This window comes from Salvelinus namaycush, chromosome 30, assembly GCF_016432855.1.
Source record: "Salvelinus namaycush isolate Seneca chromosome 30, SaNama_1.0, whole genome shotgun sequence".
NCBI classification, from domain to species: domain Eukaryota; kingdom Metazoa; phylum Chordata; class Actinopteri; order Salmoniformes; family Salmonidae; genus Salvelinus; species Salvelinus namaycush.
Window position 1 is genome coordinate 29,252,554 of NC_052336.1, and position 23,787 is coordinate 29,276,340.

Below are 23,787 nucleotides of genomic sequence, written 5' to 3' on the forward strand. Positions count from 1 at the left end.
CAATGGGTGACATGTCTGATGTGTATGCAGGCCATGGAAGAACTGGGACATTTTCAGCTTCCAGGAATTGTGTACAGAACCTTGCCACATCGTGCTGAAACATGAGGTGATGGCGGAAGATGAATGGCACATCAATGGGCCTCAGGATCTCGTCACGGTATCTCTGTGCATTCAAATTGCCATCAATAAAATGCAATTGTGTTCATTGTCCATAGCTTATGCCTGCCCAAACCATAACCCCACCGCCACCATGGGGCACTCAGCAAACCGCTCGCCCACACAACACCATACACGCTGTCTGATATCTTCCCGGTACAGTTGAAACCAGGATTGATCCGTGAAGAGCACACATCTCCAGCGTGCCAGTGGCCATCGAAGATGAGCATTTTGCCCACTGAAGTCGTTTACGACACCAAACTGAAGTCAGGTCAAGACCCTGGTGAGGACGACGAGCACGCAGATAAGCTTCCCTGAGTCAGCTTCTGACAGCTTGTGCAAAAATTCTTCAGTTTTGCAAACCCACTGTTTCATCAGCTGTCTGGGTGGCTGGTTTCAGACGATCCTGCAGTTGAAGATGCCGGATGTGGAGGGACTGTAACGGCATTCCTCCTCCTCTTCATACGAAGAGGAGGAGTAGTGATTCGACCAAAGTGCAGCGGGTTGTGAATACAAAATGATTTATTAAAACAAACGACGAAACACGAAAACAAACACTTGGAAGGATTACAAAATAACAAAAACGAATGTAGACTGACCTAAACCATGAGAACTTACATATAACACGAAGCACGTAGGAACAGGTACAGACTATAACAAACGAACGAACAAACGCTACAGTCCCGTGTGGTGCGCAGACACAGACACGGAAGACAATCACCCACAAACAAACAGTGAGAACAACCTACCTTAATATGACTCTCAATCAGAGGAAACGTCAAACACCTGCCTCTAATTGAGAGCCATACCAGGCAACCCAAAACCAACATAGAAACAGAAAACATAGACTGCCCACCCAAAACTCACGCCCTGACCAATAAACACATACCAAACAACAGAAAACAGGTCAGGAACGTGACAGAACCCCCCCCTCAAGGTGCGAACTCCGGGCGCACCCCTACAACTCAAGGGGAGGGTCTGGGTGGGCATCTGTCCGCGGTGGCGGCTCCGGCGGTGGACGAGGACACCACTCCACCACTGTCTTTGTCCCTCTCCTTCGCGTCCTTTGAGTGGCGACCCTCGCCCCCGACCATGGTCCAGGAACCTTCACTAAGGCCCCTCCTACATAGAGGAGACAGCTCAGGACAGAGAGGTAGCTCAGGACAGAGAGGTAGCTCAGGACAGAGAGGTAGCTCAGGACAGAGAGGTAGCTCAGGACAGAGAGGTAGCTCCGGACAGAGAGGTAGCTCCGGACAGAGAGGTAGCTTAGGACAGAGGGACAACTCTGTACTAATGGCAGCTCCGGACTGGGTGGCAGCTCCGGACTGAGTGGCAGCTCCGGACTGAGTGGCAGCTCCGGACTGAGTGGCAGCTCCGGACTGAGTGGCAGCTCATGACTGGAGGGCAGCTCATGACTGGAGGGCAGCTCATGACTGGAGGGCAGCTCATGACTGGAGGGCAGCTCATGACTGGAGGGCAGCTCATGACTGAAGGGCAGCTCATGACTGTAGGGCAGCTCATGACTGTAGGGCAGCTCATGACTGTAGGGCAGCTCATGACTGTAGGGCGGCTCATGACTGTCTGGCGGCTCATGACTGTCTGGCGGCTCTGGCAGCTCCTGACTGGCTGGCGGCTCTGGCAGCTCCTGACTGGCTGGCGGCTCTGGCAGCTTCTGACTGGCTGGCGGCTCTGGCAGCTCCTGACTGACGGACGGCTCTAGCGGCTCCTGACTGACGGACGGCTCTAATGGCTCGGGACAGACGGGCGGCTCTAATGGCTCGTGGCAGACGGATGGCTCAGAAGGCGCTGGGCAGACGGATGGCTCAGAAGGCGCTGGGCAGACGGATGGCTCAGAAGGCGCTGGGCAGACGGATGGCTCAGAAGGCGCTGGGCAGACGGATGGCTCAGACGGCGCTGGACAGACGGATGGCTCAGACGGTGCTGGGCAGACGAGCAGTGCAGGCGGCGTTGGGCAGACAGCCGACTCTGACCTGCTGAGGCGCACAGTAGGCCTGGTGCGTGGTGCCGAAACTGGAGGCACTGAGCTTGAGACACGCACCACAGGGAGAGTGCGTGGAGGAGGAACAGGGCTCTGGAGACGCCCTGGAAGCCTGGTGCGTGGTGTAGGCACTGGTGGTACTGAGCTGGGGCGGGAAGGTGGCGCCGGATATACCGGACCGTGCAGGCGTACTGGCTCCTTTGAGCACTGAGCCTGCCCAACCTTACCTGGTTGCATGCTCCCCGTAGCCCGTCCAGTGCGGGGAGGTGGAATAACCCGCACTGGGCTGTGTTGGCGAACCGGGGACACCATGCGTAAGGCTGGTGCCATGTACACCGGCCCGAGGAGACGTACTGGAGGCCAGATATGTTGAGCCGGCTTCATGGCACTTGGCTCAATGCTCACTCTAGCCCGGCTAGTGCGGGGAGGTGGAATAACCCGCACCGGGCTATGAGCACGTACAGGAGACACCATGCGCTCTACTGCGTAACACGGTGTCTGCCCGTACTCTCGCTCTCCACGGTAAGCCCGGGAAGTTGGCGCAGGTCTCCTACCTGACTTCGCCACACTACCCTTTAGCCCCCCCCCAAGAAATTTTTGGGTTGTACTTGCGGGCTTCCAGCCTTGCTTCCGTGCTGCCTCCTCATATCGTCGCCTCTCCGCTTTAGATGCCTCCAGCTCCGCCTTGGGACGGCGACACTCCTCTGGCTCTGCCCAGGGTCCTTCTCCGTCCAGAATCTCTTCCCATGTCCAATCCTCCTTGACCCACTGCTGCTGTCGTTGCTGTCCGTTAACCCGCTGCTTGATCTGGGTTTGGTGGGTGATTCTGTAACGGCATTCCTCCTCCTCTTCATACGAAGAGGAGGAGTAGTGATTCGACCAAAGTGCAGCGGGTTGTGAATACATAATGATTTATTAAAACAAACGACGAAACACGAAAACAAACACTTGGAAGGATTACAAAATAACAAAAACGAATGTAGACTGACCTAAACCATGAGAACTTACATATAACACGAAGCACGTAGGAACAGGTACAGACTATAACAAACGAACGAACAAACGCTACAGTCCCGTGTGGTGCGCAGACACAGACACGGAAGACAATCACCCACAAACAAACAGTGAGAACAACCTACCTTAATATGACTCTCAATCAGAGGAAACGTCAAACACCTGCCTCTAATTGAGAGCCATACCAGGCAACCCAAAACCAACATAGAAACAGAAAACATAGACTGCCCACCCAAAACTCACGCCCTGACCAATAAACACATACCAAACAACAGAAAACAGGTCAGGAACGTGACAGGGACTGACGGGATTACAATTGGTCTGTAGTTGTGAGACCGGTTGGACGTACTGCCAAATTCTCTAAAACAACGTTGGTAGAGAAATTAACATTAAATTCTCTGGCAACAGCTCTGGTGGACATTCCTGCCGTCAGCATGCCAATTGCACGCTCCTTCAAAACTTGAGACATCTGTGGAATTGTGTTGTGTGACAAAACTGCACCTTCTAGTGGCATTTTATTGTTCCCAGCACATGGTAAACCAGTGTAATGATCATGCTGTTTAATCAGCTTCTTGATATGCCACACCTTTCAGGTGGATGGATTCTCTTGGCAATGGAGAAAGGCTCACTAACAGGGATGTAAGCAAACAACATTTTAGAGAAATAAAAGTGGTTATACACCAACATGTGGAATATTCTTAAATTGACATAAATTGATTCATCCATTGATCCTGAGAGACAATGACCAACAATATGGCGTAAGTTTCTTTATTTACTGACCCCACAGCCGGCATTAGCATCGCTGCTAGTGAAACAATGAGAGTGGTAGGGCCTGTGGCATGATACTTCAAAAAGCATGGTCAAATCCTTAATGTCACTGTAAATCAAATGTTAGAGCAACCCAAATACCATAACAATTTGCACATATTGAATATTGTAGGATATTATAGGAATTCTGGTATTTCTGTAACATTTCCTGTAGAATACAGAGTTTTTAGGATTATACACATGACTACAGCACAAAGTGTAAATTCAGAGGGTAGCTGTTTTTTGTATTACAGTTATACCAAGTATTCATAACACTGATAGACTTCTATGAGCTGTTTTGACTGCAACTTAGCATATACAGTATGTAAGGTAATTACGATTCTGAACACATTCATACCTATCTATAACCAGTTATAACCATACGTGACTACACAAGGTGCTCCATTTCTGCAGGTAATCTGTCTATCTGGTCAAAATCATGCATAACTTAATATTATGTATCCACAGAAAACTGTATTCAAATAATTACTTTCGGGGGAATACACACCAATCCAGCTCTCTGTGTAGATTCAGAGCGAATCAAAATTCTGTATTGCAGTTCTATCAAGTATTTATACCGGTGGAAGACTTTGTATACCTTTGGCATAATTTTATATGCAAAAAAAGAAGGTGGTTTCCGTTTTGTACACAGTCATCTGATACGTTGTATAGAAAAATCCAATCTTAAACGAATACATGGGGGCCTACAGTACCAGTCAAAAGTTTGGACACACCTACTCATTCAAGGGTTTTCCTTTCTTTTGACTATTTTCTACATTGTAGAATAATAGTGAAGACAACAAAACTTTGAAATCACACATATGGAATCATGTTGGAATGAAAAAAGTGTTACATTTTTTAAATATATTTTATATTTGAGATTCTTCAAAGTGTATTTTATTTATTTCACCTTTATTTAACCAGGTAGGCCAGTTGAGAACAAGTTCTCATTTACAACTGCGACCTGGCCAAGATAAAGTAAAGCAGTGCGACAAATACAACAGAGTTATACATGGGATAAACAATCGTACAGTCAATAACACAATAGAAAAATCTGTATACAGTGTGTGCAAATGAGGTGGGGAGGTAAGGCAATAAATAGGCCAATAGTGGTGAAGTAATTACAATTTAGCAATTTAAACAGGAGCGATATACGTGCAGATGAGGATGTGCAAGTAGAAATACTGTTGTGCAAAAGAGCAGAAAAACAAAACCAAATATGGGGATGAGGTAGGTAGTTGGTTGGATGGGCTATTTACAGATGGGCTGTGTACAGCTGCAGCGATCGGTGAGCTGCTCTAACAGCTGATGCTTAAAGCTAGTGAGGGAGATATAAGTCTCCAACTTCAGTGGTTTATGCAATTCGATACGGTCACTGGCAGCAGAGAACTGGAAGGAAAGGTGGCCAAAGGAGGTGTTGGCTTTGGGGATGACCAGTGAGATATACCTGCTGGAGCACGTGCTACGGGTGGGTGTTGCTATGGTGACCAGTGATCGGAGATAAGGCAGAGCTTTACCTAGCAAAGACTTATAGATGACCTGGAGCCAAAGTATCGACCATTTGCCTTGATGACAGCTTTGCATACTCTTTTTTTTTCTTTTTTTTCTTTACCTTTATTTAACTAGGCAAATCAGTTATGAACAAATTCATAACTGACTTGCCTAGTGGGTTAACTGCCTTGTTCAGAGGCCGAACGACAGATTTTTACATTGTCAGCTCGGGGATTCCACCCTGCAACCTTTCTGTTACTAGTCCAACGCTCTAACCACTAGGTTACCTGCTGCCCCCTCTTGGCATTCTCTCAACCAGCTTCATGGGTTAGTCACCTGGAATGCATTTCAGTTAACAGTTGTGCCTTCTTAAAAGTTCATTTGTGGAATTTCTTTCCTTCTTAATGCGTTTGAGCCAATCAGTTGTGTTGTGACAAGGTAGGGGTGGTAAACAGAAGATAGCCCTATTTGGTAAAAGACCAAGTCCATATTATGGCAAGAACAGCTCAAATAAGCAAAGAGAAACGACAGTCCATCATTACTTTAAGACATGGAGGTCAGTCAGTGCGCATAATTTCAAGAACTTTGAAAGTTTCTTCAAGTGCAGTTTGCAAAAACCATCAAGCGCTATTTACATTTACATTTACATTTAAGTCATTTAGCAGACGCTCTTATCCAGAGCGACTTATGATGAAACTGGCTCTCTTGAGGACCGCCACAGGAAAGGATGACCCAGAGTTACCTCTGTTGCAGAGGATAAGTTCATTAGATATTATGGGGAAGTTCATTACCAGCCTCAGAAATTGCAGCCCAAATAAATGCTTCACAGAGTTCAAGTAACAGACACATCTCAACATCAACAGTTCAGAGGAGACTGTGTGAATCAGGCCTTCATAGATGAATTGCTGCAAATAAACCACTTCTAAAGGACATCAATAAGAAGAAGACACTTGCTTGGGTCAAGAAACACGAGCAATGGACATTAGACCGGTGGAAATCTGTCCTTTGGTCTGATGAGTCCAAATTTGAGATGTTTGGTTCCAACCGCCGTGTCTTTGTGAGACACAGAGTAGGTGAACGGATGATCTCTCCACATGTGGTTCCCACCATGAAGCATGGAGGAGGAGGTGTGATGGTGCTTTTCTGGTGACACTGTCAGTGATTTATTTAGAATTCAAGGTACACTTAACCAGCATGGCTACCACAGCATTCTGCAGCGATACGCCATCCCATCTGGTTTGCGTTTAGTGGGGTTATCATTTGGTTTTCAACAGGACAATGACCCAACACACCTCCAGGCTGTGTAAGGGCTATTTGACCAAGAAGGAGAGTGATGGAGTGCTGTATCAGATGACCTGTTCTCCACAATCACCCGACCTCAACCCAATTGAGATGGTTTGGGATGAGTTGGACCGCGGAGTGAACTACTTTGAAGAATCGAAAACATTTTTGGGTTACTACAGGATTCCATATGTGTTATTTCGTAGTTTTGATGTTTTCACTGTTATTCTACGGTGTAGAACATAGTATAAATAAAGAAAAACCCTTGAATGAGTAGATGTGTCCAAACTTTTGACTGGTATTGTATATCTCTGCAGATGATCTGTCTATCTGGTCAAAGTCACTGATACAGGTCCCCCCCACCTTCTGATGGTATGTTTGGATAACTTGTTATTTTGTATAGAGAAACCTGCATTCAAATAAAGGTCTCATCTATCAAATTACTACAGACGGATTTAGGTGATTTTTGCTTGAAAAAAAAAGGAAATAAATCCATATTGATACAGAAACATGATTTAGATTTACTAAGAACAATTTAAACATTGGGTTTAAACAAACTTGGGTCGTTGGCGTGAAAAGCAAACATACCATGCATCGTGCCAATTGGGTTAACCCAATTGGTGGGAATTGTAACATGGCTTACAGTATATAGAGAGGACTGATACACTGCTCTCTCTGAACGGTAAGGCACGTCCTCATGGCCCCCCTCACACATCCGGCCGTGCGTGCCGATGGCCTCGTGCTGTCATCCCACTTCTAACACCCATTTGGTGGGAATTGTAACGTGGCTCATATAGCAAGATTCCTTTTAGTATGGGGCAATATTGAATAAAATATTCACTTAAAGCTTTCATGGTAACACATGTTACAAGAGGAAACAAAAAAACAACTCTACGTTAAACTGAACCCATTGAATTAATCCCGTTTGACTTGAACAATGATCGAATCTGTTATTGGAGCTCCTCAGAGAGGCTCAGTGAGAGGTTCCTATTTGAAATGAATCTACAGCCTCCCTCACTGACGGGCGATTAACGAACTGAGGAGATGAGTATTGAGGATACCGTGACAGTCTATTCTTCTCCAACAACCTGAAATAGTCACACAGAAGGCCTATCTTCTACCTAACAATGGGAGACTCCCTACAGGGATGGAGCGCAGCGGGGAGGTTTGAACACAAAAGATGGATGAACTAACCAGTAATAAAATGTCTATTCTGTCTCCATACTTACATTTATGCTTATCTTCAAGTCATAAAAGCTTGGTTGAACAACTATTTCTCCCGTCGAGAGGTGCCATTCAGCATTCAGAACCCACGCTCAAAATGATACACTTTCACCTCGGAAACGATGGAGCTCGAAAGATAGAGAGACAATGGTGGGTGGGTGGATAGAGGGAGGAACAGTGGGATGTGGAGACGAAGGGACATAGAGGTGGAGAAAGATTAATTATGGGTGCGAGTGCCGTCTGCCGTTGCCCCATTCACCAGCGAGATCCTTCCTGCTTACTGTCATGGCTACAATGGAATTCTCCCATGGGCGCAAATGGAATCCTTACTGCTACTTCTCGGAAAACCAACAATGATTGCTGCATCGTTATCAGAACAGTGACATTCCTCATCCAAGCCTCCATCTTTTCAATTATTATATGATTAAAATGCATTTCCAGAGTGGGTTTTTCAAAGGCTCATATTCAACAGAGAACAGTTTTGCCCAAGCCTGTATCATTTAAGGCAAACTCAAGACATTCCTATTATGGAGAAAAATCCTAAGAAATGGTTAGAAACCACCTATGATACTTCAGGCCGAATTTCTCTGTGGTAATTTGGTAGCAACATTGTTAATCTGTATTGTTATGTAAATGTCATTCCTAGATGAACAGCCTGGAAAAGTATTGAAACGAGACAGAAACCGGTGAAATTGTAGATTGGCTACAGAATCGCTCTCCAACAACAGTTGTGATTCTGTTCCAAACGTCTGCCCACTGACAACCAGTCCCCAGCTATCATATCCCTCTATTCATCCCTGTATCCCTCTTTTCATCCCTCCGTATCCCTCTCTTAATCCGCAGATAACAGGATTCCCAATGATCACAGGCCTTAATGATTTTCTAATCTCCCATGCTCGACACGGGGATGGAAAATTTGCCAATTTTGCTCTTTGCCAAATCCTCCCAATCCATTCACGGAATGCCCTTTTTAGCTTTTGTGTTTAATATGATTTTTGTTTGGGTTGACATGGTGACCCAGAGCCTCATCTAAAAGGTCAGCTATTGTAAGGGACGGGATGAGATATCTCATGAAGTCTCGGTCATGACATGAGTTTAAATGTCACAGCTTGAGTGTGTGTGGGGGGGGGGGGGGGGTTGGGGGCTGTGTGTGTGTGTGTGTGTGTGTGTGTGTGTGTGTGTGTGTGTGTGTGTGTGTGTGTGTGTGTGTGTGTGTGTGTGTGTGTGTGTGTGTGTGCGTGCTTGCTTGCATGCCTACTCGTGTGCATCTGTGTTTGTGTGTGTGAGATCCACTGCTGACTACACACACATCCTTAGCAGACATCTGCATGGCCTCAGCTGAGTCACGCATGGCAGGACAATCGAGTTCAGACATAATCTAAAAACTTTCAAACAGAACCAAATCCTTTCACTGTGCCTCTGGGGCATTCTGTTCAAACTATTTCCGACAAACGACATTTGTTTGGCCCAGCTAGCCAACCGCTTACATGAAAGCAAAAAAGACACATAACAAGTCACATCGTACGTTTAAGATGTGCATTAGAGCCCCAGTGACATCACCAGTCTCCCCATTATCCTACATCTCCACCCAGGGCAGGACCATCTGTCTCCATGGTCACCCAGAGGGCGAGGACAGAAGCAGGACAGGACCCATTTAGAGCCCCTAGCTTTGGACCACAGAGCCAAGAATAGCACAGGGAGAGAGGTGGAGAGAAACACAGAGAGAGGGGAGGGGGGTTAGGATGGAATGAGGTCAACACATCATATACTGCATTACCATGGTTTTTGAAAGAGAAGGAGAGGAGGAAGAGAGAACAAGAGGGAGAAAATGAGTGAGCATTGTACCAGATACAGTGGAGCAGCATTCACTGCGCTACTTCCATCATTTATAGAACTGAAATTCACAACCTCACACCTATCAACAATGAAAAACCACCGGGGTCTAACAACTTGGATGGAAAATGACTGAGGATAATTGCGGACGATATTGCCACTCCATATCTTCAATTTAAGCCAACTAGAACGTGTGTGCCCTCAGGCCTGGAGGGAAGGATAGTAAAGCCCCCTTTACTGGCTCAAATAGCCGACCAAGCCTGTTACCAACCCTTTGTAAACTTTTTTTAATTAAATGTATTTTTACAGTAAACAAATTGACAACAGACTTTCACCACACTTATAGTGAAGGACATGTAACAAGCACAGCACTTACACAAATGACTGTTGATTGCTGAGAGAAATTGATGATAAAACAATTGTGGGGCTGTTTTGTTAGACTTCAGTGCGGCTTTTGACATTATCGATCATAGTCTGTTGCTGTCACGTCCTGAACATAGTAAGCTGTTTTTTCTCTGTGTTGGTTGGGGCGTGATGGTGACTTGGGTGGGTTATCTAGGTGTATTTGTATGTCTATGGTGGCCTGATATGGTTCCCAATCAGAGGCAGCTGTTTATCGTTGTCTCTGATTGGGGATCATATTTAGGCAGCCATTTCTCTTTTGTGTTTGTGGGATCTTGTCTATGTTTAGTTGCCTGTCTGCACTATTTGTATAGCTTCACGTTTCGTTCGTTGATTTTGTTGTTTTGTTCAGGGTTTCATTCATTAAAAGAGTATGTACGCATACCACGCTGCGCCTTGGTCCATTCCTTACGACGATAGTGACAGAAGTTCCCACCAAAAATGGACCAAGCAGCGTGTCCTGGAGATAATGGCATCCTGGTCGATAGAGGAGATTAGGGAGAGAACATCTTGGACTTGGGAAGACAATATAGCAGGAGAGAAGAGACTGCCATGGAGGCAGGTGGAAGCAGCGAAGGAGGGTCATTGACGAAGTGGGGAGGTAGGCCACAGAAACCCCAATAATTTAATTTGGGGGGGGGGGGGGGCACATGGAGGAGTTGGCGGAGCCGAGGAGTGAACCAGAGCCAGTCTGGGAGAAGAAGGAGAATTCGGAGGAGAGAGAAATGGGGGAGTTGTTGAGTTGGTGGAGGACGCACGGATTTGGAATAAAGGAGCGTGTTGTCAGTTTGGTGCCACCTGAATAAGCTCCCCGTACTCGTCCTGAAACGTGTGTTAAAGTTCCGGAACAATTGATGCCGGCTATACACACCAGGTCTCCAGTATACCTTCACAACCCAGTGTGTCCTGTGCCAACTACTCACACTCTCCCTCAAGTGCGCTTTCCCAGTCAGGTGTGTCCTGTTCCTGCTCCTCGCACTCTCCCTCAAGTGCGTGTCCCCAGTCAGGTCCGTCCTGTTCCTCTTCCCTGCACTCGCCCTGAGGTGCGTGTCATCAGCCCGGTGCCACCTGTACCGGTCCCACGCTTCATGCCTCCAGTGCGTCTCCACAGTCCAGAGCTTCCGGCGACAGTTCCCAGTCCAGAGCTTCCGGCGACAGTTCCCAGTCCGGAGCTTCCGGCGACAGTTCCCAGTCCGGAGCTTCCGGTGACGTTTCACAGACCCGAACCTCCTCCGACGGTCCCCGGTCCGGAGACTCCTGCGACGGTCCCCGGTCCGGAGCCTCCAGCGACGGTCCCCGGTCCGGAGCCTCCAGCGACGGTCCCCGGTCCGGAGCCTCCAGCGACGGTCCCCGGTCCGGAGCCTCCAGCGACGGTCCCCGGTCCGGAGCCTCCAGCAGGGGTTCTCAGTCCGGAGCCTCCTGCGACGATCCACGGTCCGGTTTCTCCGGCGACGACCCACGTTCCAGAGTTTCTGGCGATGCGCCCCACACCGGAGCCGTCCCCGACGCCCTGCGTCATCCATCCTAGATGCCCACCCGGACCCTCCCCTATTGAGTCAGGTTTTGCGGTCGGAGTCCGCACCTTTGGGGGGGGGGGTACTGTCACGCCCTGAACATTGTTTAAGTGCATGTAGTTTGCACGATGAAGCTTTTCGTTCGTTGTATTGTTTATTGTTTTTTCTTGGTGGAACATTTAAATAAAATAATGTATGACTACCACGCTGCACCTTGGTCTCCTTCCGACGACAAACGTTGCTGGAAAAATGTGTTATGGCTTTATACCGCCTGCTATATTGTGGATAAAGAGTTACCTGTCTAACAGAACACAGAGGGTGTTCTTTAATGGAAGAATCTCCAACAAAATCCAGGTAGAATCAGGAATTCCCAGGGCAGCTGTCTAGGCCACTTACTTTTTTCAATCTTTACTAACAACATGCTACTGGCCAGTGTGTCTATGTATGTGGATGACTCAACAATATACACGTCAGATACCACAACGACTGAAATAACTGCAACACTTAACAAAGAGCTGCAGTTAGTTTCAGAATGGATGGCAAGGAATAAGTTAGTCCTAAATATTTCAAAACTAAAGCATTGTATTTGTTACAAATCATTCACTAAATCCTAAACCTCAACTAAATCTTGTAATGAATAATGTGGAAATTGAGCAAGTTTAGGAGACTAAACTGCTTGGAGTAACCCTGGTTTGAAAACTGTCATGGTCAAAACATATTGATACAACAGTAGCTAGGATGGGGAGAAGTCTGTCCATAATAAAGCACTGCTTTGCATTCTTAACAGCACTATCAACAAGGCAGGTCCTACAGGCCCTAGTTTTGTCACACCTGGACTACTGTTCAGTCGTGTGGTCAGCTGCCACAAAGAGGGACTTAGGAAAATTGCAATTGGCTCAGAACAGGGAAGCACGGGTGGTCCTTGGATGGACAGTGGCTTGCGAAAGTATTCACACCCTTGGCATTTTTCCTATTTTGTTGCCTTATAACCTGGAATTAAAATAGATGTTTGGGGTGTTCGTATCATTTGATTTACACAACATGTTGACCTTCTCAAATGGATTGAGGTCTGTGCTTTGACTAGACCATTTCAAGACATTTAAATGTTTCCCCTTAAACCACTCGAGTGTTGCTTTAGCAGTATGCTTAGGGTCATTGTCCTGCTGGAAGGTGAACCTCCGTCCCAGTCTCAAATCTCTGGAAGACTGAAACAGTGTTCCCTCAAGAATTTCCCTGTATTTAGCGCCATCCATCATTCCTTCAATTCTGACCAGTTTCCCAGTCCCTGCCAATGAAAAACATTCCCACAGCATGATGCTGCCACCACCAGGCGTCACTGTGGGGATGGTGTTCTCGGGGTGATGAGAGTTGTTGGGTTTGCGCAAGATATAGCATTTTCCTTGATGGCCAAAAAGCTCAATTTTAGTCTCATCTGACCAGAGTACTTTCTTCCATATGTTTGGGGAGTCTCCCACATGCCTTTTGGCGAACACCAAACGTGTTTTCTTATTTTTTTCTTTAACCTCTCTGGGATAGGCGGGACGCTTGCGTCCCACTTGGCCAATAGCCAGGGAAAATGTAGAGCGCCAAATTTAAAAAAATTATATAAAATCAAACTTTCATTAAATCCCACATATAAGACACCAAATTAAAGCTACACTCGTTGTGAATCCAGCCAACATGTCAGATTTCAAAAAGGCTTTTCGGCGAAAGCATAAGATGCTATTATCTGATGATAGCACAACAGTAAACAAAGAGAGTGTATCATATTTCAACCCTGCAGGCGCAACACAAAACGCAGAAATAAAATATAAATCATGCCTTACCTTTGACGAATTTCTTTTGTTGGCACTCCAATATGTCCCATAAACATCACAAATGGTACTTTGTTCGATTAATTCCGTCCATATATGTCCAAAATGTCCATTTATTTGGCGCGTTTGATCCAGAAAAAAACAGCTTCCAATTTGCGCAACGTCACTACAAAATATCTCAAAAATTATCTCTAAACTTTGCCAAAACATTTCAAACTACTTTTGTAATACAACTTAAGGTATTTGTAAACGTTAATAATCGATCAAATTGAAGACGGGTCTATCTGTTTTCAATACAGGAGGACAACAAACGAACAATACTTTTCTAGTCTTGCGCAACTCTCAAACAGTACACATAACGTTACACTGATTCCAGATGGCCGTTCTTCTTCATTGCACAAAGGAATAACCTTTAACCTTTAATAAATATATTTCCAAAGACTGGTGACATCCAGTGGAAGCGATAGGAACTGCAAACAGGTTGATTAGAAATCTAGTATCCCAATGAAAACTCATTGAACAGACGGTGACCTCAAAAAAAAAAGAATCTGAACGGTTAGTCCTCGGGGTTTTGCCTGCTACATAAGTTCTGTGATACTCACAGACAGGATTAAAACAGTTTTAGAAACTTCAGAGTGTTTTCTATCCAAATCTACTAATAATATGCATATCTTATATTCTGGGGATGAGTAGAAGGAAGTTGAAATTGGGCACGCTATTTATCCAAAAGTGAAAATGCTGCCCCCTATCCTAGAGAAGTTAAGCAATGGCTTTTTTCTGGCCACTCTTCCGTAAAGCCCAGCTCTGTGGAGTGTATGGCTTAAAGTTGTCCTATGGACAGATACTCCAATCTCCGCTGTGGAGCTTTGCAGCTCCTTCAGGGTTATCTTTGGTCTCTTTGATTAATGCCCTCCTTGCCTGGTCCATTAGTTTTGGTGGGAGGCCCTCTCTTGGCAGGTTTGCTGTGGTGCCATATCCTTTCTATTTTTTAATTATGGATTTAATGGTGCTCCGTGGAATGTTCAACATTTTGGATATTTTTTATAACTCAACCCTGATCTGTACTTCTCCACAACTTTGTGCCTGACCTGTTTGGAGAGCTCCTTGGTCTTAATGGTGCAGCTTGCTTGGTGGTGCCGCTTGCATAGTGATGTTGCAGACTCTGGGGCCTTTCAGAACAGGTGTATATATACTGAGATCATGTGACAGATCATGTGACACTTAGATTGCACACAGGTGTACTTTATATAACAATAGATGTGACTTTGAAGGTAATTGGTAGCACCAGATCTTAATTAGGGGCTTCAGAGCAAAGGGGGTGAATACCTTTACACGCACCACTTTTCCGATTATTCTTTTTTATATTTTTTTTAAATAAGTATTTTTTTTTTTTTCACTTCACCAATTTGGACTATTTTGTGTATGTCCATTACATGAAGTCCAAATAAGGGGGATGAATACTTTTGCAAGGCACTGTACACAGAGCTAACATTAATAATATGCATGTCAATCTCTCCTGGCTCAAAGTGGAGGAGAGATTGACTTCATCACTACTTGTATTTGTGAGAGGTATTGACATGTTGAATGCACCAAGCTGTCTGTTTTAACTACTGGCACACAGCTCGGACACCCATGCATACCCCACAAGACATGCCACCAGAGGTCTCTTTACTGTCCCCAAGTCCAGAACAGACTATGGCACAGTACTACATAGAGCCCTGACTATATGGAACTCTATTCCACATCAAGTAACTCATGCAACCAGTAAAATTAGATTAAAAAAAACAGATAAAAATACACCTTATGGAACAGTGGGGACTATGAACCAACACAAACAGATGATAACATATGCACTATATACACACACATACACATGGATTTTGTGATGTAGATATGTGGTAGTAGAGTAGGGGCCTGAGGGCACACACTTAATATGTTGTGAAATCTTTTGTGAATGTATTGTAATGTTTTTGAAATTGTATAACTGCCTTCATTTTGCCGGACCACAGGAAGTGTAGCTGGGGGTGGGGATTCATAATAAATACAAATAGTATACTCCCATTACCTAATTGTAACACTTTATTTATTTTAGCCAGGACTAACACTTGTCACTGTTTCCCAGGGAGTATACCTCATCCTCCGATCCATATTATTGAAACCCATTCTGTCAAAAATGTACTGTATGTTAGTGTATTTCAGAGAACATGTCCTCATACTGTCAACAACTGGAAAGAATATTGCACATCATTACTGTCCCTCTGCCCACCTCATTGCCTCTCTCCCCAGCCTAGTCCAGCCGAGACCATCCCAGCCCAACACAGAAGAGTTTGGAGCCCCGGGGAAATTGCCCTCCACTCTGCTTCTTCACAGACATCTGCTGACAACACCACCAAGGTTAACTCTGAGAAACCCTGTAAAAAATATGCTCTCGTCGGTAGTAGAAAAACAAGGGAATGTCATGCAAAGAATTGTGTATTCACAAATAAATCAGCTGGCATAAAGACATCAAACCAAAATTCCCTAAAATGAATAAAAATCTCATCTAAATGTTATTTAATTTAATAATTAACTCAAATGTATAAGAAAACTCTGTCTCTGTTTTAGTAGTTGAGCAACAACAATGCCTTTATCTTACAATAAAAGTAAATGTTCTATTGAGTTCAGTCCCAAAATCCCCCTCCCCAAAAAATCCAGGTGCAAGAAATGAAATAAGGGTTGATCTTATCAGTTCCGCTGTTCCTCTGTGTAATAATCCAAAGGAAAGTAGTCCACAAAAGTTAATGGGTGGCGCCATTGAGGACGATCGCCATTTTGAAGTATAGTCAACTGGGTGGGATGGCCTCAATGGCAATGTCCAATCTCACAGACGCCTTAATAGGACAGATACAAAGATGAGTCGTCTATCTAATTTTATGGAATGTTCTCGTCCTGTATGGCGTGAGGAAACACTGGGTCTATACTGGGTCCTACCTGAGGTTTAGACCTTTGGTTTAAAATGTCTAGCTGCTTACTTTTCTCATGGGCAAACCTGGCTCAATTAGCCGTCTGGCTACCACAAGTCAAACATGTAGAGGGATTATATGTTTACATTCATAGCTACGTCATTAAAAAAGATGAAGATGATGGTGGTCTTGTTAAATAGCTGTATTTTATTAGGTTTGACGTTTGTGGGATGTGACAGCTGTGAGTTCAAATACCATTTTGGCCAAAGATTTTTTTAAGGAAATAACGCTCCACTGCTGGGCAAAGATTCACAAAACACTTCTTACACAAAAACTTAAGAAACTTCTCAAGATAAAAAATAAGAGTGTTCATAAGATAGTTTGTAAGTGCAATTCCTAAACAATATCTAAAGATTTTATGATTTTCTTACGAACTTCTCAAATATCTTCATAAGATGTTTGTTGCTAGGAAACCGTTTTAGCTAGCTATTTAGCTAGCAATGGCAATCATGTTTCTTACTGAAATTACTGTTCTGAAACATGTTCTTGGGTTTAAAATAATCAATACTGAAACTTTCAGATTAAGTTTGTGAGTGAATAAAAAAAAAATCTATTGCTTTCATGAGCTTTTTCTCTCACTGTCCTGAGTTTAAGGCAAGGGTTTAGCTGTCTTAGAATTAAGAACATTTCCAATAAATGTATTTTCAAAAATCAAATTTTGTTTTAACTTTTTGCGTAAGGAGAAACATAAGAAATAGCGCAATAACATTTTCAATAACTTGATTTTCAAGAATTTAATTTCTGCTTAACTTTTTGCTTAAGGAGAAACATGAGAAATACTGCAAAAACATTTCCAAAAACCTTTTTGGAGGAAAAGCAACTTTGCTTCACTTTCTTCTTAAGTCTATAGTTAAGGAAATATTGGCAGTTAAGAAGAAATTACTTCTTAAGAAGGTTTTGTGAATCTGGGCAGTGTTCCTCATGTCAAATAACGCATATGACACAAAGTAGATCATTATAAAAATACACATAAATCGTTGTAGGACTTTATTTAGGTGTACATATCCATGTAATGTAATATACATTTTAGGCCCTTGTAGTGTGTTCGTCTACAAGGCTGAAGATTTAGAGTACCAGTCAAAAATTTGACACATCTACTCATTCATGGATTTTTCTTCATTTTTACTATTTTCTACAATGTAGAATAATAGTGAAGACATCAACACTATGAAATAACACATATGGAATCATGTAGTAATCAAAAAAGTGTTAAGCAAATCAAACTATATTTTATATTTTATATTCTTCAAAGTAGCCACCCTTTGCCTTGATGACAACTATAAACACTCTTGGCATTCTCTCAACCAGCTTCACCTGGAATGCTTTTCCAACAGTCTTGAAGGAGTTCCCACATATGCTGAGCACTTGTTGGTTGCGTGTCCCTCACTCTGCGGTCCAACTCATCCCAAAACATCTCAATTGGGTTGAGGTCGGGTGATTGTGGAGGCCAGGTCATCTGATGCAGCACTCCATCACTCTCCTTCTTGGTCAAATACCCCTTAGACACAATGGAGATGTGTTGAAAAACAAATGTGGTGTGTTGAAAAACCAAGAAGACTCAAGGCTGTAATCGCTGCCAAAGGTGCTTCAACAAAGTACTGAGTATAGGGTCTGAATACTTATATAAATGTGATATTTCAGTTTTTTATTTATAAAAAATTGTTTTTGTTATGTCATGACCAGGTATCGTGTGTAGATTGATGAGGAAGAAATAAGGCTGTAACGTAACAAAATGTGGAAAAATTCAAGGGGTCTGAATACTTTTCCCGAATGCACTGTAGACCCTGGGCTTTTAAATTATGACCAGTTTTCTAGTTACCAAAGATTTCTATTTTACCAGGAAATGACTGGGTGGGGCTAGCCAGCGACCGGGGCGGAGCCCACGGCCTACACATATTAAAAATACATAGAACCTTGTGGGTCACAAAGTGTCTAACTGCGTGAAACAGTACATTTGAAATCTTTAGTCTGTTACATCCTATCACCGAATAGAATGAGGGTAAATATTTTTAGGAAATATTTAGGACATTTTTGGGGAATATCTACACCAACTGGGAGAAAAAAAGGGAAAAATGCCAAGTAAACGTCTACAAAAACTTTCAGCTGAAAGGATCCGGGTATAACACAAATCACTACAAAGAGGATGTAGATAGAACACCCCCTGTATACTTTAATCAATGTGGAAGTGCTGTAGCCACCCACAGAGGGGTTTGGCTGGGAGACAGTTTGCCATTAGCGGTGGACACATATTTATCAGCTTGGTGATAGATGGAGGGATCAGGATAAAGAGATGGATGTATGTGTTAAAGAGAGAGAGAGAGAGAAATACGAGATGACGTTAAAAGAGTTTTGACAGGAAGCCTCAGCTACTGCTGTGGTAGGTAACACACACACAAACACACACACACACACACACACACACAGACACACTCCAGCTGCCGTAAGTGTTAAGTTTGACACAGCGGAAGTGTTATTGATGTGTTGGAGGGCGGAAGCGAGATGCTTTCTGTAGCGCTTCGCTAAACTGTTAGCCTGTTTGCTGATTTTAACAGCGTTTGGCTTGACAGTGTGCTATTCAATTAGTCTAATGAAGGTTGGCTAACACACACGCTTTGTCTCTCCCATTACGCATCATAACGCTGCGTCAAATTAAACACCATTTGATAAGAGCATCTGAGTGTTTAATTATTGTAATGATCTCATAGCACATCAATCAGCTTTTCACCGTCCAACGTTGCCGTCGGAGACAGATTATTATTAAATGCCCTAGCTCTCTGACGGTCTGTTTGCTCTCTCTCTCTATCTCTCTTTCTTTTTCTCCTCTGCACACTCTCTGTTCTCTGCTTCATACCTCTGATTAACAGAACACAAAGACAAAATCAAAGAGTCACATTTTGAAATGTATTTTAGAAAGGTAGAGTTCTAAGAAAAGCATTTTTGACATCATAAACTGTAGTGAGTTGAAAATAAAGTCTCTAGAATTCATCTCTTACGGGCTTGTCAGAACAAAGTCATCCTCATTTCACCTCATCTTACCTGGCTCGACAAAAGCCTGATCACAGACAAGTTAGTGATACAACCTTTCAGACTTTTCAGGGATGGTGCGAGATTTTGGCAGTTTGTCTTTTTCTACTTACCCAAAGTCAGATGAACGCATGGATATTATTTGTATGTCTCTGCATCCAGTATGTCTAGGTATTAGCTCTGGCCTCAGACATGTGTCTTCAGGACACAAACACAAAAATGTTCCCTCGAGATCTCAGCAGCTGTTGTGAACAGGTGTTTTGGCCTGTGTTCCAGATGAGGAGTTTGGCTTGTAATTGGAGGCCTGGAGCAGGGAGACCCTACACCAACACACACACACACACACTGAGTGCCAGGACTGGGTGGCCAATCATTTTACAGCATGTTACAATCAGTAGTGGTGTGTGGGTCAAATCAATGAGGAAGCCAATCCAGTAAAAATCCGTACTACAACCTATGTTATGATAATTGCGCTGTTTGCTCTATAACCAATTCATTCATACGCCACGTGATATACAACAAGGCCGTGACAACAAAAATACAACAGTCACAGAGTGGCGGAGTTAGTTCAACGTCACGGACGTTTGTTTCATCACAAAACCAGAGAGCAACACCTGTCTGGAGAAGTCATCATAGCAAATATTGCATACAAATAGTTAGCACCTACAGCATGGTCAAGCAAGTTAATGTTTTCAACAGTTTACTAAACAACTACTGATTTAGGGCCACAGAGTTACTGCAAGTCAGTACAACGACAACAGGAGCACTGCTATCCCTGCACCATTTTCAATTTAAACATCATCAAATCAACAAGGCTAAATATGCTTACTTTAATACACTGAAAATACACTTAAAGATACCAAAAACAATTTAGTCCAATCAATGTTGCTAAATGTCATGTGATGTCCATGGTATTCATTTCTGTGTATGTATGTATGTTTGGGCATCCATGCGTGCGCATTTTTTACTCACCCTACTTATAGACTAGTTGAATGCCAATGCCGTCCTCTTCTCTTTCATGTTGGCAAAACGGTCTATGGCTCTGTCATACAGTACACTTTTAGTTTAGGTTGCTTTCTAGCCTGACTTCCTCGCATGGGCAACAATGAACCAACTTAGCTAGCTAGCTAGCTAGCTAGTTAACGTGAGCCTACTAGGCTACATTTAGCACGCTAGCAACCGCAGCACGTCAACACAAGCAGACCAGAAACAGACACGTTTTTCTGAAAATTATGTTTTTCAAAGGAAGTGATTTGATTGGTATGAAGCCAAATCCAAACTGGCCTCTCTTGGGGGGCTTTTGATGCACCAGGACAACCCACAGTTGAGCTCAACACTGATTCAAGGGAGGCCAAATGATTGCTGGCATCAATCAATAAAATGCTAAGGCGGCAACATGTTATACTCTTTTGGTCAAGACAGCATCAGAGACATGGGCTACACATACTGAGATAGAGGGGCGCTGTTTCCATTGACGTACAATTATGAAAACACAGAGAGAGCCGAAAGAGAAATTATTTTATAATGTAAAAAAAATTATTGGTCAAATACTTGGGGAAGCCTGGCTTCCCTTTGCATCCATGAATACACACCACTGGTTATAATATGTAACTTGTTGATGATAGATGTTCTTCTATTAAGGGCCTGAGGGCTATCTGGGCCAATTGTGACGACCCTCCTAATAGGATGTCTGTGGGCGGAGCCGGGAGGGTCGTCAGCGAAATGGGACACACCTGGGCCCGGGTGTGTTCCGGGATAAATACACGTTTTCCCCATTCATTGAGGAGACTCTCTCCATGCAGACACCTTTTTAATTTGGCTGTGGCATTTTTGTGGCCGGTTTGTTTGCTTTGGCATCGTTCAACACTCCTCATTATCCCATCTATACACGCAACCACTCAATTACACTACTGATTACTGACTACACACACACACACCATTGTTTATTTGTATATAGGTTACCTCAGTTAATCAATATATTTTTGTTATTCCTTATCTCCACATTGTCTCCCTCTTTGTTACGGGTTACGAGCTGGTTCGTGACACAATGCAGATCTTTCTACATGTTCTAGTCAATAACCGTCTCCGGAGATTCCAGTTATTCCCCAATAATCCGATTTTCTGCTTGCTGCTAATAGATACGTTTGATTATAAGACTTTAGTTTGAATGGACTTAATAAACCATCTGAAAGATTGGGATGCCCATGACATAGTACTTAATGGCCCTATCTCAATTCATCCTCAATTCCTAACATCTTATGTACTCACCTCCTTCTCAACTGTATTGGAGAAGAAGGTCTAAGTTCCCTCCCCTCAGACCTTCTCCACAAATGTGTTTTGAGGAGCCGATGAGAGAGGATGTGGAGGAATCAAGGCTTTCCTGAATTGAGAAAGAGACAAAGTGACAACAGAACATCAATCTCACCCAGCTTTGTAGTTGTAAAAAAATAGGTCACCGGTTGCAGTGAAAAAAAGTAATGCTCCCTATACTTTCAATGCATTTTTTCTGAAAAACAAACTCTTGTGCAAACAAAAAAAGTGGTTAAACTACACTACTGATCTCACCTCAAACTGCTGTTAATATGATTCACACTTCATTGCTTTTACATTGGTAAACACTTCAAGTGTTGTTCCCTGTGCAAAACTTTGAAATGAGAGCACATGATTCTGAAGTGTATGTAGATCATCTTTATCCATCGCGTGTGTGTGTGTGTGTGTGTGTTTGTTCGATGGCAGGCGCACTCCAAACTCTCCCCGGCAACTAAATGCCAATTTTCGACATAATAACACCCAGACAAGGCCAAACACACCTTTCAAAATATATCAATAACAGCCTTTTTACATACATACAGTAATCAGTCAAGTCCAGACTGATTGAAGATCATGGAAAAACTTGGCTGTCATTTTTTGTCTGGTCCCGCCCTTTTGCCTTCCCCAAACAACTATTCATCTTTAGAACTTTAACTCAGAAGACATCAATATAATGCTCAGGTCTACTTGATTTTATAGCAGTTTAAGCTACGGAAGACCTATCTGATGATAGAGCCTGCACTTTGTTTAAAGTGCTGTTTAGATGTTCAAGAAGGTGTTGGAAGGCCAGACGAAGAACACATATTAGATGCATAACTTGGGTTTATGTATTTGCATACCCACCATGAAAAAGATACAGAAGTTCACAATGTCAATGGGAGTCTGTAATTTTCATACGTGTAAACGTACTGAATTGTAATTGGATGCGTTTTACCGCCACATCATACTGCGCTATGATTGGTTAAGACCACCCAGGTGGTGAGGTCATCTACTGTTGATCATGGTATGAGACATGTGAACATGCCAGTCATAGCTAACTAACAAAGAGCTACGCTCAGAAATATCCTGTCGTACTGGATTTGATCATTTTGTACAAAGCGTGCAAAACAAGACATGGTGTCAGAGTGAAAGGACTAAAAGATGGAGTTCCTTCACCTCGAATGAACTGGGAGTATACAAACTTACCCGATGCATGGCGTAAGTTCAAACAGCATGTGGAGCTAATGTTCACGGGTCCTCTGAAGGAAAGAGGAAAAGCGCAGCCACCTGCTCCTCTGGATTGGTGAAAAAGGGAGAGATATTTATAACACATGACACTTACCGAGACTGAATCAAAGGTACTGAAAACATACTACGATCGTTTTGAAGCATATGTTGTGCCGAAGACCAATAGGATTTTCGCTAGGTACAAATTCCATGAGAAAGTACAGGGAGCTAGCGAATCGTTTGAACAGTTTGTGACTGAGCTGCGTCTGCTTGTGAAAGACTGTGATTATGCAAACAAGGATGAGTCAGGGACCGCGAGTGAGAGAGACACTTTTGAATGTTGGGTCTGAGCCAACGCAGGACAAAGCTATCGAAATAGCCAGATCTCACGAGCTAGCACAGGTTCAGATGAAAACCATTTTGGGCTGCAGCACGAGCGCATCACGTGAACAAGCAGTGCAGGCAGTCAGGCAGACATCAAAGCACACCTCCGGTGGCTAGAGAGCACACTTCAGAACTGAGACAGAACTCCAAAACAGAGCGAGACAGATTCAAAACGCCTCAAAACATGTGGATATTGTGGATACAAAGTACATGGCGAACAGGGAAATTGCCCAGCTAAAGGCAAACAGTGTACTAAATGTAGGAAATGGAATTACTTTACAAAGGTGTGCAGAACTTACCATGAAAAAACAGTACACGCAGTGAGT

The 23,787-nt window shown here is 43.7% G+C and overlaps 1 long non-coding RNA gene across 3 annotated transcripts; it reads right to left on the bottom strand.

Moving 5' to 3' along the window:
* Window positions 1-15,449: 15,449 nt before the first annotated feature.
* LOC120024930 lies at window positions 15,450-23,352 on the bottom strand. Of its 3 annotated transcripts, none has more exons than XR_005472959.1 (3): window positions 23,057-23,352; window positions 19,675-21,941; window positions 15,450-15,946 (listed from the first exon to the last, which is right to left on the bottom strand). It is a non-coding gene; the product is annotated as an uncharacterized LOC120024930 (long non-coding RNA). The 3 variants fall into 3 exon arrangements; XR_005472960.1 differs by lacking the exon at window positions 15,450-15,946 and having other exon boundaries at window positions 19,350-19,881; window positions 21,830-21,941; XR_005472958.1 differs by lacking the exon at window positions 15,450-15,946 and having other exon boundaries at window positions 19,350-21,941.
* Window positions 23,353-23,787: the final 435 nt, after the last annotated feature.